This window comes from Pan troglodytes, chromosome 5 (genome assembly GCF_028858775.2).
Source record: "Pan troglodytes isolate AG18354 chromosome 5, NHGRI_mPanTro3-v2.0_pri, whole genome shotgun sequence".
In the NCBI taxonomy this organism is placed as follows: Eukaryota; Metazoa; Chordata; class Mammalia; order Primates; family Hominidae; genus Pan; species Pan troglodytes.
The window spans coordinates 161,174,037-161,187,535 of NC_072403.2; positions in this window are offsets into that span (position 1 = coordinate 161,174,037).

The window sequence follows — 13,499 nt, forward strand, 5'->3', positions numbered from 1 at the left end:
ATCCTACGAACATCGTGTGGACTGAAAGAAGCCACTAAAGAGCACGGTGGGCATGTTTCCACATCTGTGAAGGTCAAAAATAGGCAAAACGAAATCTATGGGACGGGGGCTGGAGGGTGGCGTGGTATTCACTGAGAAGCGCTGAGAAGGGAGCCTGCTGGGTGCTGAAAGTGTGCTCTGTCTCAATCTGAGTGGCAATGACACAGTTGTATATGTATGAAAGACACGTACTGACCTGTAGTTGAGTTATGAACTTTATGTATACTATTCGGCCTTTAAAACAAAACCTTCGTTTCCCACATGAAATGTACAATTTCCAAATCATTCTGTAAATAACAATGCATTTTTATGTTTTGGGCCCTGAAATACTTAAAATTAAAAAATTTGAAGCTATATTTCCTCTGGATTAAACATGCATTTAAGTCATGTTTGCAGCTCTGAATTTGAATTTTCTTTCTAATTAGAAAGATCAATGGAGAGGCCCTTTTTCATCCACTTTCTCCAAATGGGCCTTTCAGAGTTCAAGGAAAAGCAAGGCAAGAAATATACATTTCAAAAGAGCTAACACACTTTGATTCTTCCACATTTCTATCTATAGAAATTTAAGATTTTTTGCTAGCATTTGAAATTTTTCAGAGTTCTCTTAGCTGCTACAGAAATTTCATGTCCAACATCTCTTCTATATAAAGGAAAATGAAGAGGCATGTAAAAGCAGTTTCAGAAAGTTGACTGTGGTATACAAAAATTTTTTTAATTATCATGTTGAAGAGTTTAAAGGAGATGCTATAAAATATGCATTTACTGGTACTGGAACAGATGAAAGCACAGTATTTTCATCTTTAAAGACGAAAAGAACTATTTTAAAAAGCATGTGTTTTTCATAGCGTACTTCACTTTATACCAATGATTCTAAGGTTTCTATTAAACAGAAAAACAAATTACAAGTCTGGCAACCACAAAGATGAAAGGGAGCAAAGTCTCCATAAGTGAAAGAGATTTTAACCAATAGTAAAGTGATGACAAAATCCCACGGTGTACTGACAGCATTGTTAAAGCTCCAAATTATATTTAATGATAGCTAACTGATGTCTAAGGCTACAACACCCCATGGATGTCTGACTGTTGACGAAAAAAGGAAAAAGAGAAACGAGGGATCATGTCTCCTCTAGAGAACAACTAAGTTAAGCTGATCCAGCCGAGACACAGTAGTTTCCAGGGTAAAATAACTTCTAATCAACTACATGAATCAAGCTTGGCCTTGCCTTGCATGTGCAACTCAGGCTAATTTATTCCCTTGGGGAATAAATTTAGCACCCAACAGTAGCTCTGAATCCAAATTCTAAAGACCCCAGTTCAGGTCAGGACTCTTGTCTCTAAGCAGCTGGGACTTTGATTGTCAGAGGTCATTTAAATGTGATCTTGAGTAGCAGTTCAAGCTCAGCAAAATCCCTACTTCTTGAAGAAATGACATGTTTACCAGGGAATTGTGAGTTAAGGGAAATAGATCTAGTGGAAATGTGTGGATGTTTAGGGTGCCTGAACTTTTAGCAGAGAAGTTTTACATAGTATAAGCAAAGAAGATGATGAGGCTCTCAATGATAGCCACACTCCTATACCAAGCATCAAAGTCAGTAATTTCAAGATCTGCTTTTCTACATACAAATCTCAAATGCTGCCGGGCATGATGGCTCACGCCTGTAATCCCAACACTTTGGGAGGCCCTGGCGGGAGGATCACTTGAGATCAGGAGTTTGAGACCAGCCTGGCCAACATGGTGAAACCCCGTCTCTACTAAAAATACAAAAATTAGCTGGGCGTGGTGGTGGGTGCCTGTAATCCCAGCTACTTGGGAGGCTGAGGCAGGAGAACCACTTGAACCCAGGAGGCGGAGGTTGCAGTGAGCCAAGATCGTGCCACTGCACTCCAGCCTGGGCGACAGAGTGAAACTCGGTCTAAAAAAAAAAAAAAAAAATCTCATATGCTAGAGTTGTCACCTGGCAAAATAAATTTGGAGCTAATAGCAAGGACCTTGAGAGGATTTTGTTCCTTGGCTGAATGCAAATCCTTGCCATTTAGTGAAAACAGCAGGACTTCAAGAAGCAGCAAATCCACATCACATCCATCATCTTCAACTCCCACCATGAGCTTGTCCCATATGTAAAAATTAAATCCAAGAGAAACTTAATATTTAGGAGCTGATATTCTCTGAACTCCTTTTTTTCCTTTTTCTTTTTTTTTATTTTTTTATTTTTAGGGTCTCACTCTGTCACCCAGACTGGAGTGCTGTGGCACGATCGTAGCTTACTGTGACCTCAAACTCCTGGGCTCAAGCAATCCTCCCACCTCAGCCTCTCAAATAGCTGAGACTATGGGCACACACCATTGTGCCCAGCTAATTTTTTTTTATTTTTTATAGAGGTGGGTTCTCACTCTGTTACCCAGGCCAGTCTCGAACTCCTGGCCTCAAGCGATCCTCCTGCCTTGGCCTTTCAAAGTGCTGGGATTACAAGTATGAGCCACCACACCTGGCCTCTCTTCACTCTTTCTAAGAGTTAAATATTCTTTGGGGAAAGAGCATTCAACTGATCAAATTTCATAGTGTATTTTTTCTCCAGGATTTAGGCAAAGCAAAAATGCTGAGAGGTTTTGATAATCATGTTTAATTTTCAGAGCTGTTAAAATATTGTTACTTATTAGGGAAAAAAACAATTTTATAGTTGTTACAGAAAAACAGATCTTTTAAATTAGAAATAAATTGGTAGTTATCTATATCGAAACAATTTTTTTACCTAAATTTAACAAATTCTTATTACTACGCAGACACGGAAACCTCAATTTCATTTGGCAGCCTGCTCTGCACAAAACATTATGTTGATGCTGTTTGAAAGCCAAGATTTACCAGTCACCACCCTGCAGTAATTTATGATATGAAAAATGTGTATAGGAGGTGAATTGGGCAGGAACTGGCAAAGGCTTCAAGGAAGAAGTGCCATGTTAAGCAAACCATACAAGGTTGGTAAGATGTCAACATATGGAGATGAACAGAATATTCCAAATGAACGGCATGAACAAAGTTTCCCCCAAATGGTGAAAAATAGTCCCTCCTCTGCCCTGAAAATACAGAGTAACTTAATAGGCTCCTTTACTTCTACGAGCCAGGCACACAATTTCCCTAAAAGGAATTGCTAAAGAATATTATGGGACAGGCCAGTGGCACTGGCGCCCAGGAGGTCTCCCAAGCATTCTGTAGCAGACATGCCTCTCACAGGCTGCCATCTCTGTGGGCTGCGTAGTAGGCAGGCAGTTCTGGGGCACCAGATCTCTTCTTGACTTTGGAAACTGGAGAGTCTGGCAGGGTCATTTTCTTCTTTCCATGGCATCTTCCCAGCCTGCCTCCTGCCAGCTCCCAGGGAGGATCAAGTGAATGCGTCTCAGTTTATGCTGAAGGCAATGCCTATTCTGCATGCCCATCATGGGAATTCAGAGACGCACAGGCAGGCCGCTGTAGGTTGTGTTGGCCCGAGGACCCAGCAGAATGGGCAGGTAGCGCTGGTCTGAGTCTCCTGAACAAGGAGGAGTCACATTTTAGCCTCCTTGGCAAGTACTAGGGACCTGGAAATTCCCTGGCCTCATGGCACCCTTGCTTGGAGCAGAGACTCCACTGTAAAGGGGCAATGTCTTCCCATTCCCTAAGGAATGTGTGCCAGGGTCCCTGACAGAGGGATTTCATAAGAAGCTCCAAGACCAAGTCAAATGAGAGTTCTGACATTAATGGCTAATAATTAGTGACTAATACTTGTGACCAGTAGCAAGACCTCCTCCCTCGGAGGCCTAATAAAGAACTGTATCACTGGTTGGGGAAGGAGTTCTTGTTTGGTTTGGTTTGGTTTTTAATTTTTTTTACTTTTTTTTGGTAAAAATTGCTGGGGCACCTGTAAAATGTTGCTTCATGTATAAGACTGTGTAGTGATCAAGTCAGGGTATTTAGGGTGTCCACCACCCGAGTACAGTACATTTTAAAACAGACACCCTACTCTGCTATCAAACATTCAATGTATTTCTGGGGCAGGAGTTTTTATTCCATCCCAGTGCAGGAATGGCTGAAGGAAACCAGGAAGCAGAGTAGGAGACTAAGGAATGACATCAACATCAGTGACCCTGCAGGGATGGTGACAGGAACAATGTTTGCATGGCAGCCACCTGCCCCATGATGCAACAAGGCAAGCCACAGCGGAAAACAGCAAAGATCAAAGGGAGCAGATGAAGTACCGGCAGCACTGGCTTCAGAGAAGAACCGTAGTGGCTAATGAGAACGTGTGAGCCGCTGCAGGAAAGACACCGTGTGGCCACGTTTCCAGGGATGGGCTGGTAGAAGAAGCATAAACCATTTGGTCCTATTCTGCTGTTTTTACCCAAACCTTTTGCACCTTTGGAAACTGCAGTGGCTTGGGAATTTAGGATATACTCATCTTTAGAATTGTATCATTTCTAAATCTGATTTAGACAAATTTAGTCTATGAAAATGAAAAAAAAAGAGGGAAAGAGGGAGGGAGAGTTTTGACTCATTTGAAATAATGCTGGAAAAAAATGCGTTTTAAATGACAAGAGTTCAGAACCCTTTTTTTTTTTTTTTTAAAGCACAGCAGTTTCCAAGGTTTACAATTTTGTGGGTCTCTAATGGCGAAGACCCTACAAAGCAAATCCAGCTTTGCCAGCATTCTGTTTTAGAATGTTCTTGGAATTTGTTTGAGGTTAAGGATATTTCCATAACGTAAGTCTACACCTTAGCTGTTTTCCAACATCTGAACATCACTGTTAATGAGAGTGCTTCTCTTTTATTTTGCTGCGGCCTTTCTCAGCCTCCCACAATTGGGATAACATTTCATATCCACAGGAATGGAAATCATAACCAATAGCTCACTTTCCTCTTCTGTGGTTTCTGTTTGTGTTTTTGCCCCTGCTTCCTTAAGCTTCCTTGGCCCCCACCTCCCCTGCAACCACTCACCCCTTCAAGCACTGCTCCACCCAGCATCTGTACTGAAAGTAAAGTTTTATGAAAAGTAGAATAAAGGGACTATAACAGGGGCTTATGCCTAGAGGCTTTCTGCAGAGCACTGAACTTAGAGTTGTAAGACTGGGGTTCAACGCCAACGCCCCAAGCCCCACGCGTGAGCCTGCCTTGGTTCCCATTGCCTATATAAGGTACAAACTCTTTAGCCTGGAATTCAAAGTTTTCCACAATCTGACACTGACCCGCATCAGTCACCCACCGCAGGTCCCACATAAATTCTCTTCTCCAGCCAACTGGGAGGTTGCCCCTGAGCGAGGAATGTTCATCCCTGCTCTCGGCTTTTGTCAGCGTTCCACTTAACTACAATGTCTGCCCATGCCTTTCCCCTCAGAGGTCCTGAGGACCTCAAGCCCGTTCCTGGGTGTTAGCAAATGTTACCACCCTCAGAATTGGAAATAATGTTATGCCCTCACTTAAATTAAGTGATATTAGCTTTCAGTATAAGTCACCTTAGAAGATAAGTCAAAACAATTAAAGGAACAGAAACTATCATCTGGTATTCATTGGATGTAAAAGAAAGCAGGAGTCAAATGCATGTGCAGAAAGGATGTGTGAACCGTACAAGGACTGACCTGTGTGAAATCTCGCAAAAAGGAGCCCAAGGGATCCCAAGCAGTCACAGGTTGTCCGTGTGTCTGTGTCTTTGTCCGTGTGTCTGTGTCTTTGTCCGGGAGAGAAGTTGTCCTCCCCAGTGAACAGAAGCATTCTGGTCCACTTGGCAGACTGTCCCTTAGTAGACGTGAATATGCTCAAGTGTCATAACCTGGTCACCTCACTGCTGAGAACACCCCACTCCTTCCCTTTGCTGGGATTTCGTGCTCACTGAGGGGCCCTTGACCACATTTGGGTCCCTGTGTAGGCTTACATAAAAAGAGAGGAAGGCTAATGGAGAGACTGGATTGCCCAAATTCACATCATCTAACAAAACAGTGATCGGCTTATAACCCACAGCTTGATCCCCTGTAAGTTTGTTTTGCCCAGACCTATCGCTAAGAACCCGGCCAACTCCAGGCACCCTGACCAAATTGGTTCGTGAACCTAGCAAGCCAAGAGCCAGAGCACGAATGTGGTGGCTCTTGGAAGTAACGCCTGCTGAAAGCCCTGTCTGGGAGGCCATAATGAACCTCTGGAGACATCATCTCCTGTCTCTATCATTGTGACACAATCTCACCTTGTACCAGTCAGGGTCTGGTTGAGTGAAAACCCACACCAGCCATCTTACAGGGAGAAATGAACATAAAGGATTGTAGAACCGAAAATGCAAAAGGGGAACACCCCAGTTTCATGAATGTAACAACAGCAGAAAGTAGCTCTCACCCCTAGGGCTGGGGGAGCAAAAGAAAGAGGTTGGAAATTATTGAATTTTAGAAGATTAAAGTAGGGAGATGAGGCTTCCTGCAATGCGGGAAGTAGAGGATATATTGGAGGAGAATAAAAATGAATGAAGGCAGAAGGACCAGTGAATGCCTGAATGAAATGCGTGCCTGTGAGAATGGAGAGGAGAGAGGAGATTTGAGGGAGACTGGGAGGTTAGTCTCAGACAACTAAGAAGGAGGCACCTGTAGCTGATGCTGGTGTTTCTGAAGGAATGTGATGAGCTGGGGCTGGTCTGCAAGGCAAACAGGAAACAGCATCCAGATTCCTTCTTCCTCTTCCTGCTGTCCAGGAAACCTCCCGTGTCTCCTATTGTCAGAACACAACAAGGATCCAGGGACCAAAGCACAAAAGTGTTTTGCAGGGTCCTTGCACCAGTGTCACGAACCAGAGGAAGAGGGTGATTTGGAGCTGAGGAAATAGCTTGACAATAGCTTGATAACTGGCATGATATTGAAATATTTAGCTATTTGTTGTTCATTGCCTCTTCCTCCACTTGAGAGTTAGCTCTAAGAGGGTAGGGATTTTTGTTTTGTTCATTGCAATATCACCTACATCAAAACAGTCTCTAACAAACAGCAAGAACTCATTGCAGTCAGGTGTCACTAACAACAGGGTTATGCTCTGAGAAATGCGTCGTTAGGTGATTTCATCATTGCGCCAACATCATAAAATGTGCTTACCCAAACCTAGATGATATAGCCTACTTCACACCCAGGCTATATCGTATAGCCTATTGCTCCTAGGTGACAAACCCGTACAGCATATTACTGTACTGAATACTGTAGGCAACTGTAACATAATGGTAAATATTTGTCCACCTAAGCATATATAAACATAGAAAATGTACAGTAAAAATATGGTATTATAACCTTACGGGACCACTGTCGTATACGCAGTCTGTTGTTGACCAAAACATCATTATGTGGCACCACTATAGGTAAATGTCAAATTAATGAATTAGTATCATCACCCAAAACAAAATATGAAAATCAAAAGCTATAGCAAAATATACTCTCCAAAATATTAATACCTCTTAGCCAATGTACTAGTTAGAGTTAGGTTTGGCTTTCAGTACCAGAAAAGTCAAAATGGTAGTGGCTTAACCATGAAGGCACTTGCTCACCAAAAAGAAACCCAGACGTCATCAGTTCAAGGGCTGATGTGGCCCTCCATCCATAGTGCTAAGGGCCCAGGCTCCTTCTCGGTTGTTCTGCTAGTCTTAGCTCCGCATCACGGTCCACTGTGGCTGCTCCACCCCAGCCATCCCATTAGCATTCCAGCAACAAAAAAGAGAAGAAGCACATCCAGAAGTTAGTCATGTGGCCCACATCTAGCTGGGAGAAAAATAACATTCTGAGTGGCCATGAGCCCACCTAAAACTCATGTCCTAGGTAGACTACAGAAGAGGTGAGAATGAATGTTCTAATTCTCATCATTTTCATGAACCACATTTATAGAGGGAGAGCAAGACAGAGACTCAAAGAACAGCTGAATGTGGAAGGAAAATGTTGACATTTATGATGACTGTGAGATCCTTGCATTGGATAAATTCTCGGAGCAATTGGACTTAGTGTAACATCAGTGTAACACCTTAAAATAATAACATGAGGTGTCTTTGCATACATGGAGAACCACTGCCTAGCAAATCATATTTATTTTCTTCCTTTCGTATATGTAACAAAGAAGAGAATTTCTCAACGCTCGCTGTGATGGAGTATGCATTCATTGTGTCTGCAATTTCTTGTATATGACTATCTTTTCTAATTTCTCCACACTAAACATGTGAACATATACTGCTTGTGTAATAAAAACTTTTTTATAAAACATACACACAGTACAGTAGTTGTTTCCAATTCTCTTAGCTACAGAATGAGTCGATCTTTTTCATATCAAATTACTTTTCAAAGTGACCTAGTGGACTAAGCATGAGTCTGGGAGCTAGAAACCCTCCAAATCTTTATCAAAGTACAAGGGGCTCCTGCTGTGGAACCTTTGCTATTCCTTTATCCCCTCTGAATCTTGGGTTCCTTGTGCAATACATAAGTATACTCAGGGATATTGAGTTGAATTGATTAGCATTCTCTGGGACTACAAAGACATAACATTGTTTTTATTTAAGGTTGTTGAAAATTGAGTCTGAGGCATAATACCTAAATAAAAGCTGTTTCATTAGCCTTTGTGCTGCGAATAAAATGATACATCCTTTGAGTAAATTGTAAATAGCAGAGTTTCAACAAGCCAAAGCCTCACAGCCTAGGACCTATTTTCTCCTATTTGACGTGGTGAAAGAAGTTACACTAGGTTATCAACAACCTAGTGCTATGAATTATGTGTATGTGATATATACCATTTTTAAATTGAATACTTTTATTAAAAATTCACTGTATTATTCTTTTTTCCTTTTTTATATTAAGGTTCAATTTACAGAAGATTAAAGTAGATTTTTACCCTTTTTATTGTGCAGTTCTTCAAGTTTTGAAAAGTGTATAGAGTTTTGTAACCACCACCAGGATGCAATAGTTAAGTAAAACAGTTACATCACCCTAAAAAATTCCTTTTCACCCCTTTGCAATCCACTCCTCTCCCTACCCCAGCCCCTGGCAACCATTGATTGGTTATCTGTCCTTGTAGTTTTACCTTTGCAAGATTATCATGTATCATTCGTTTCATAACGTGAAATCATACAGGATAAGGTCTTTGCCTTCTTTCACTTGGTATATTTGAGATACAGCCATGTTGTTGCATATATCTGTAATTCGTTTCTTTTATTGCTAAGTAGTATTCAACTACATGAATGTATCACATTTTGTTTATCCGTTGCTCAATTGAGTGACATTTGGTTGTTTCCAGTTTTTGGTGATTACAAACGAAGTCAATACAAAGATTCACATACAGATTTTTGTGTGGACATAGGTTTTCATTTCACGTGGGTAAATACCTAGGAGAGAAATTGCTGGGTCCTATAGCAAGCATACATTTAACTTTACAAAAAGCTGCCAAACTGTTTTCCAAAGGGCTGTGCCATTTTGCAGCCACATCAGCAATAGATGAGAGTTCCAATTGCTCCAAATTCTTGCTAATGTTTGATAATGTTGATTTTTGTTTATTTTAGCTATTCCAATTCAGTGTTTAATGGTATTTGTGGTCTTGATTTGCATTTCCCTAATTATCAGCAATGTAAAACATCTTTTTATGTGCTTATTTGCCATCCATGTAGCTTCTTTGATCAAATGTTGGTTGAATTCTTCTGCTCATTTTTTAACTGGGCTCTATGGTTTTCCTATTATTGAGTTTTGAGAGTTCTTTACACTAGTTCTTTATCAGATATATGTTTTGCAAATACTTCTTACCAGTCTGTGGCTTTTCATTTTCTTTACCACTGCATTATTCCTTTTTTTCTTTAGTTCAAGAGATCTATTGTATAGCACGATGACTGTAGTTAATAACAGTATATTGAATACTTCAAAATTGCTAAGAGAGTAGATTTTAAGTATTCTCACCACAAAAATAATGATAAGTATATGAGGTCATGAACATGTTAATTAGCTAGATTTAACATTCCACAATCTATACATCTATCAAAACATCATGTTTTACACCATAAATATATATAATCTTTACTCGTCAATTTAAAAAGTAAAAATTAACACATTTTTAAAACAACATTTAGAATCCAGACCTTGCACATTTTCATCACAGATGCACATGGCACCAGTGATGTATTATCCAGAGCTTGGGGCAAGCCTCTCCGACGTACACATGGTCAACTCGCCCAGCTTTGTCTTTCAGTTTCTTCTCTTTTTTGGATCTAGAGGAAGTGTATCACATAAAAGAGTGGTGAAGATGACATAGAGGAGGTACTGTCTTGAAGGATTCTGGTCTTGAAGAGTGAGAAGTATTACTGATCCACTGCTGTTGCAAAAAACTGGGTAGTCAGAGGGTTACGGGGTGGTATAATAATGAAAGCCCTGAAGTTGGAATGAATCTGCTGCCATGTCGCTCTATCTCTCTGCACCTTATTCTTATTTTTTCATTTTGACTTAGTTGAAAATACTGTCAAAAATATTACTGTTAGCTACTTGGGAGGCTTAGGTAAGAGGATTGCTTGAGCCCAGGAGTTAGAGGCTGCAGTGAGCTATGATTGCCCCACTGTACTCCAGCCTGAGTGACAGAGTGAGACCTTGTCTCTAAAAAATATATATTTTTAAAAAAAAGAATATTACTGACCTGACTGTGTTTGGAAACTCCTGCTCTGTAAAACACACATAAAAATAATGGACAGGGTTCCTGTTCTAGGGATGTAAATAATTTCATTGATGTGCTAGTACATAACTTAATCTTACCTAAGGGTAAGAAAAAAGCTCTGCTCCATGAGGTCATCCAGAGACCCAGGTTCTTTCTAGCCTGTGGCTCTATTACCCTCGGGCCTATTGTTCTCATCTGTTAGTTAAAGTTAATTCACTCTCACTTTATCTGCATTTCTACCTGAGTGAAAAGAGAAGGCAGAGCACAAGCTACTTCCTTTTTAGGACATGACCCAGAAGTTACAGGACATGACCCAGAAGTTACTAACATCCTTTTGGCCACATATTAGTTACCTATCTACAGCTAGCTGCTCAGAAAACTTGAAAATGAACTATTTAGCTGGACAATCATGTGCTCTGCTTAAAACCCTACTCTATGGAAGAGTCTACGTAGGGGATCACATAGCAGTCCAGCATAGAGAGGAAATGGAGGTGTGGTAACTAAAATCAGATCTTCTTACTCATACTCATGGACAACCAGAAAGCAGAAGCTGCCTTTTGCAAACTCAAAGTTACTTTTGAGGTTAACGGAAAGTTGAATAAGATGTTCCTTTGCTCACTTCAAGCTGAAGACAGAAAGGAGTTAAGTGGCCTCACACTCTGAAGGATGCTGAGCATCAACAGCATCAGACGCCCACACAAAACCCACACCACACAGTCCCTAGCCCCACCCCCAACCCCCCAAAGACTGAGTTAGTGAAGTAAGAGGAAGTCATTGAGTAATTGCCCTTCTGAGGAATGTAATTTTCTGTTGTAAGAGGTCATTCCTTCCCCACCCTAGGAGAAAGGGAAAAAAACAGGTTATATCCCTTCTCAAAGCTAAATGAACAAGGCTCAAGAAAACCACTTTAAAATATTAGAGGAGTGTTTCTCATGCAGGAGCAATTTGGCTCCCCAGATGGGATGACCAACAATTCCAGTCTAGGTTGGGACTGAAGAGTTTCCCAGATGATTTCATTTCCTACTTTGGTTCTAACAAATTAGCACAAACGTAGGGACTTAAACAACACAGACATATTATCTCACAGTTCTGGAGGTCAGAAGTCTCACTAGACTAAAATCAAGGTGGTGACAGGGTCGTGTTCCTTTTGGAGGCTCTAGGAGAGAATCCACTTCTTGCCTTTTCCAACTTCTAGAGGCTGCCTGTATTCCTTGGCTCATGGCCCCTTCCATCTTCAAAGCCAGCAATTGCATCTCTCTGACCTCTGCTCCTGTTTTCACGTTTCCTTCTCTGACTCTGACACTGCTGCCTCCTTCTTACAAGGATCCTTGTGATTACCATGTGCCCACCCAAATCATCCAGAATAATCTTCTCATCTCAAGATGCCTAACTTAATCATGCCCACAAAGTCCATTTTGTCATATAAGGTAGCATATTCACAGACTTGGGGGATTTGCCTGTGGTCAGCTTTAGGGAGACATTATTCTGCATCCCTTACCAGTTCATGGGATTTTTAGATTTGACATCAGGAAAGTTGGTCACCCTATTGCCACAAAATCTTTGGCAATATCTGAAAACATTTTAGATTGTCACAATTGTCATCTAGTGCAGGGGTCCCCAACCCTGGGGCCACTGGAGCATGAATCCTATTGTGAACTGCACGTGAGGGATCTAGACTGTGCACCCTTCATGAGAATCTAATGCCTTATCATTTGAGGTGAGTTTCATCCAGAAACCATCACCGCCACCCCCTTACCTCCCCGCACCCTTCGCCCCATGTCCATGGAAAAATTGCCTTTCATGAAACTGGTCCCTGGCGACAAAAGCATTGAGGACCACTGATCGAGTGGGTAGAGGCCAGGGATGCTGCTAAACATCCTACAGTATACCGGACAGCCCCTCGCAGCAAAGCATTATTCAGCCCAAAATGCCAAGGCTAAACTCAATATTAGAGGTACATAGAAATGTCAAGAATGGCATCCTTAGATGGTGAAATTGATGAGCTCCTCTCTGCCGAGCTGAGGTGGGAAAAAGAAGATGGAGGGAAATGGCAGGTCTTAGACAAGGGCAGCAGTGAGAGGCATGCGTTTCTATTCTTGGCATGAAACAAACATTTCAGTTTCCTCTGGGTTGAGTGGCTCTCGTGGAAACGGGCTGGGAGGAAGCTGCCCTGTCAGTGCCATGCTCTGAAGATCTGTCCACCAAGTGAGTGAACTCTGGCAGCAAGGGCAAACTGCCAGGGCCAGGTGCTGTGGAGGCTGGACCAGAGTGGGCCAGAGCAAGACTTTCCAAAAAGGGAACTGTGCAGTGGAGGAAGTGTCACATAGCCTCCTAAGAACTTATTTGAAAAGTCTGTGGGCAAATCAGCCTCTGGATGCCTGCCGCAAAGACAGCATCCACAGCCCATCAGGTCATTGCAGCAAAAGAAGCTGTAACAACCAACATGAGGAGATTGGATTGTGCCCCTACTTTGTCTCTGGTCCCTCAGAATGAAATGATGAAAGAAAACAGAAAGGCAGAACACACACCTTCCGTGTTCAATGTCCTTTCCGCCAGAAGTCTGACCTGTAATGGGACACAGAGAAAGTTTTATATGAGATGTGAGATTTGAGTTTAAACTGAACTAATTTCAATAAATTGGAAGTGACTAGAAAGGATCAGCCCAAGAGGTCTTAAAAATCTGCTGCTGCTTAGTATAGCAAGAAGACTGGACAGATGGTAATGGAAAGCAGTGATTAGCGAAAAAATAATTTTATTCTTCTACCTCACCAAGTTGTCTTCAAAGTATAATATTTCTATTGACCAA